The sequence below is a fragment of the Cebus imitator genome, unplaced genomic scaffold, assembly GCF_001604975.1.
Source record: "Cebus imitator isolate Cc_AM_T3 unplaced genomic scaffold, Cebus_imitator-1.0 Scaffold599, whole genome shotgun sequence".
In the NCBI taxonomy this organism is placed as follows: domain Eukaryota; kingdom Metazoa; phylum Chordata; class Mammalia; order Primates; family Cebidae; genus Cebus; species Cebus imitator.
Window position 1 is genome coordinate 380908 of NW_016107914.1, and position 5504 is coordinate 386411.

A 5504-nucleotide genomic window follows, 5' to 3' on the forward strand; every position below is an offset into this window, starting at 1 on the left:
CGCCATTGCACTCCAGCCTGGGTAACAAGAGCGAAACTCCGTCTCAAAAAAAAAAAAAAGCATTAATTCTTCAGAAGAAAATAAGGTAGCCGGGCTTGATTACTTGAGCCAAGGAGTTTGAGACCAGTCTGGACACATGATGTGACCTCATCTGTACAAAAAAATTAAAAATTAGCTGGGTGTGGTGGTGAGTGCCTGTGCTCTCAGCTACACTAGCGGCTGAGGTGGGATGATTGCTTTAGCCCAGGAGTTCGAAGCCGCAGTGAGCTGCGTTTGTGCCACTGCACTCCATCTTGGGCAATGAGCTCCTGTCTCAACAACAAAAAAAAAAAAAAAAAAAAAAAAAAAAAAAAAAAAAAAAAAAGAAAGAAAAGAAAAAATAAGATGAATTTATTAGAAACTTCTTTTTATAAAAGACTCCTTAAAGAAAGTAAAAAGGCAAGCCACAAATGAGAGAAAACATTTGCAATACACATAGCTGGCAAAGGACTAGTGTCTAGAATATGAAAAAAATTCCTACAAATCAATAAGCAAAAGGAAGAAGAAAATATGAAAATGGGCAAAAGACAACTCCAAGCAAAACAGAAGAGAAAACACATATGGCCCAGAAACCACAGAAGAAAAGAGCAGCCTTGCTGGTAACCACGGAAATGCAAGATTATGGTGGGGTACTGCTTCACACCCATCAGTCTGGCAAAAACGAAGGAATCTCCCAAATAGCAAGAGTTGGAGAAAATGTACGCCTGAACCCAGGAGATGGAGGTTGCAGTGAGCCAAGATCTCACCACTGCACTCCAGCCTGGGCGACAGACTGAGACTGTCTAACAAAAAACAACAAAAAACAAAAAAAACAAAAAAGGAGTTGAGGAAGATGCAGATCAAAAATGATCTTGTACACAATGTTAGTGGGAGTGTAAATTGGTAGGAGCACTTTAGAAAACAATTAGGGCTTATGTAAAGTTGCACACTGGCTGATCTTACAGCCCAGCAGTTCCGCTCCCAGGCATACATACAAGAGCAACTTCTCCACATTGCACTAGGAGACAGGTACACAAATGTTCACAGCAATTCTGTTTATTTTTGAGATGGAGTTTTGTTCTTGTTGCCCAGGCTAGAGTGCAATGGCACAATCTCGACTCACTGTAACCTCTGCCTCCCATGTTCAAGAGATTCTCTTGCCTCAGCCTCCCGAGTAGCTGGGATTACAGGCGCCCGCCACCACGCCCAGCTAATTTTTGTATTTTTAGTAGAGACGGGGTTTCACCATGTTGGCCAGGCTGGTCTTAGAACTCCTGACCTCAGATGATCTGCCCTCCTCAGCCTCCCAAAATGCTGGGATGACAGGCATGCACCACCATGCCCAGCTGTAATGCTGTTTAGTAGGAAGAAAACTGGATCCAATCCAAGTGCCCTCCAACAGAAAAATGGGTAAATAAATTAGAGAATATTATATATCAGTAAAAATGAATGAACAATGGCTACAGACAGCATCATGGAAAAAAGCTTAGTTACATAATGTTGAAGAGAAGAAAAGCAAGTCCCAGAAAACTATACATAGGACACTTTTGCATAAAGTTCAAAAATAAGCTAAACTATGATAAAGAAATCTGGGAAATAGGGGAAAAATAAGCTCAACTAAAGAACATATTATTTTAGGCATATATGATACAGCTATATGAAAAAAAAACAAAAACTAGGCCGGGGGCAGTGGCTCACACTGGTAATCCCAGCACTTTGGGAGGCTGAGGTGGAGGGATCGTTTGAGCCCAGGACTTTGACACCAGTCTGGGCAATACAGTGAAACCCTGTCTCTACAAAACAATTATAAATAATTAGTTGAGTGTGGTGGCATGTGCCTGTAGTTGTGGCCATTCGGGAGGCTGAGGTGGGAGGATCAGAGGGAAGATCACTTGATCCCAGGAGGTGGAAGGTGCAGTGAGTGACAGAGCCAAAACCCAAGCGAGAAGCAACCCAAGTGCCTACTGACAAATGAATAGATAAAGAAAATGCAGTCTACTCGCACAACAGAACAACAGATTACTATTGGGTCACAAAAAAGAATGCAGTTCTGGCAGGGCGTGGTGGCTCACGCCTGGAAGCCCAGCACTTTGGGAGGCTGAGGCGGGTGGATTACCTGAGGTCAGGAGTTTGAGGCCAGCCTGGCCAACATGATGAAACTCTGTCTCTACTAAAAATACAAAAATTAGCTGGGTGTGGTGGCGGGTGCCTATAATCCCAGCAACTAGGGAGGCTGAGGCAGGAGAATTGCTTGAACCCAGGAGGCAGAAGTTGCAGTGAGCCGAGATTGCGCCACTGCACTCCAGCTCAGGTAAGAGAGCAAGACGCCGTCTAGANAAAAAAAAAAAAATGGAACTGATGGATATGATTGGTTTGGTCATATAGAAATTGATATTTAATAACTGGAATATTTAGCTTATGTATAAACCAAATTGCCAAATAAGGCAGCAGGAGTTGGTGGTGGAGGGCTAGGAAATCATTACTTTAGGAAAACCAAATTGTATAAGAAGGAGAATTAATCTTAATATTGCCTCTGCACTGAAAAAAAGTTACATAGTTATCAAAAATAAGAGGGAAAGATGGGTTAAAGAACCAACTTTTATTATGTCTTTAGTACTATTCAGTGTTTTAACAAGTTTCATTTATTTAATACAAATAAAACATTTTAAATACACAGCTTAAGTTCCAAAGCAGCTCTTTAGGGAAAAATAGTTTTTTTAGTATGGATATTTTCAAACATGCAAAAGCAAAAACTGTAGTAAAATGAGCCATCTGTACTCCTCAACTTGCTTAAGTAGTTTCAAACATATGATCCATTTTATCAGTACTCTACCACACTAGATATTTTTGTCAAAAATCCCAAACATGTAATCTTATCCATGTTTCTTTAGTATTTTTCTCTATAAGGATTCTTTTTTTTTTTTGAAACAGAGTCTCACCCACCCAGGCTGGAGTGCAGTGGCATGATCTCAGCTCATTGCAACCTCTGTCTCCCAGGCTCAAGCAATTCTCATGCCTCAGCCTCTCAAGTAGCTGGGATTACAGGTGTGCACCATGACACCCGGCTAATTTTTGTATTTTTTAGTTAAAACAGGGTTTCATGATGTTGACCATGCTGTTCTCAAACTTCTAGCCTCAATTGCTCCACCTTCCCAAAGTGCTGGGATTATAGGAGTGAGCCACCACACCTGCCCATCTATAAGGATTCTTTAGTCATAACCACAATAGCATTGTCATATGAAAAAATGAACATTGATTCCTTAACAAAATCAAGTCTGAGGTCGGGCACCATGGTTCAGGCCTGTAATCCTTGGACTTTGGGAGGCTGAGGCAGGTGGATCACCTGAGGTGTGGTGTTCAAAACCAGCCTGTCCAACATGGAGAAACCCTGTCTCTATTAAAAATACAAAAAAATTAGCTGGGTGTAGTGGCGCATGCCTGTAATCCCAACTACTCGGGAGGCTGAGGCAGGAAAATCACTTGACCCTAGGAGGTAGAGATTGTGATGAATCAAGATTGCGCCAAAAAAAAAAAAATTAAGTCTGTATTCAGATTTTCCCAATAGAAAAAAAAAAAAAAAAATACAATTCAAGGTGCAATTAAAAAAATAATAAAAATGGTGTAGCAGAAATAGACCAAAGAGCAAAGGGAATTCAATGGAGAAAGGTGCTTCCCAGTGAATGGTGCTGGAACAACTGGACATCCACATGCAGAAAAAGGAACCTAGTCACAGACTGCTGTGGCTTGAAGGTAAAATCCAGTTGGCCTTAGTATCCATGGGTTTCACGTCTAAGGACTCAACTGACCATGGATGGAAAACACTTGAAAAATAAATCATAACAATACAACAATAAAGATAATACAAGTTACAAAAACAAAACAATAAACTATAACAACTGTTTATGTAACATTGACTTTGCATCAGATAATATGAATAATCTAGAGTAGATTTAAAGCATTAGGGAGGATGAACAAAGGTTCTATGCAAATAGTACGCCTTTTCAGATCAGGGATTTGGACATCCATGGATATTGGTATCCCCGCTAGGGGGAAGCCTGGAACCCATGCCACATGGACCCCAAGGGACAACTGTAGTCAGGAGGGTGGGATCCTCTATGTGTCCTGCTACTAAGAGCACTATGGCCTTTTTGCAGCTGTCTATGGTGGGTCAGAGTGGAGCCCTTCTGTGGGGTGTCATGGTGTCCTCAGTAGGTCCAAGCTCTGGGACATGAAGGGAGAGCAGGGACCTACCTCAGCAGCACAGAATAAGATAGGACCCATCCAGATAGGAATCTGGGCCAGACACACACACATCTTCAGGTTAGAGAATGCTGGAGTGACCTGGGGAGCATGGTGGTGTTGCTTTCACCCTGTCTCTATTTGAGCCAGATGTCCCGCTCCAGCCTCACTGCTGGATGTCACTGTGCTGTACTCAAGCTGAGCACAGTGGCTGCCCCAGGAGCAGCTGTCCCTCATGTCCTTCCTCCCGAACGCTCTCCCAGGGGTGTGTATTTGTTAGGGTTTAAGCTGACTAACTTTAGCAAGAAAACGGATTTATCTGGTAAGATGCTGTGCAGATCACCAAACTGGTGGACTGTCTAATGGAGTGGGCCTTGAGACGCACAGGCAAGACCAGTTCTTTTTTTGATTTGTTTTTTTACAGACTGAGTCTCACTCTGTGGCCCTGGCTGGAGTGCAGTGGTGCAATCACAGCTCCCTGTAACATTGAATTCCTGGGGCCAGCGATCCTCCCGCCTCAGCCTCCTGAGTAGCTAGGACTACAGGTAAGTGCCACCATGCCCAGCTAACCAATACCTGTTTTTTGTGGGATCCAGAGCAAGAAAGGACCCTGCAGAAGGACTGGGCTGCATGGCAAGCTGCTCTGCCACTAGCCGAGAGAGCCCGCCAACCTGATGGTGCGGGAGGGATCTGTCCATGGTAGGCCAGGATGCTGTGCGCAGCCATCGGGAAGCCTCAATGGAAGGATCCCAGCAGGGACCATGGGGGCTGCAGCAGGGCCACACCTTCGGTGGCAGAGCTACTCACCACTGAGAAAAACACAGCCGTGGCCATGCTACTGGGCCCTAGGAGAGACTTAGAGCCTGACCATGGGGCGTCCAGGGCCTGTGTGACTCGAGCTGCCTATTCTGAACTGAGTATTGACATGGAGATGGCACACTGAGGCATCAGTGTGAGGCATCAGGCAGTCCAGACCCCCCTCCCTCCCCCCAAACCCCCTCCCGTCACTTGGCTCTTTCACACTGGTACACCCCCTCAGCTCACATTAAGGCCTCATGGGTGGTGGTGGTGGGGTGTCCCCATGACTAACTCAGAGCCAGGTCCTCGACAGGTCATCTCATGTCGGCACTAAGGAAAACACCTGCTGACGGCCGGGCGCGGTGGCTCAAGCCTGTAATCCCAGCACTTTGGGAGGCCAAGGCGGGTGGATCACGAGGTCAAGAGATCGAGACCATCCTGGTCAACAT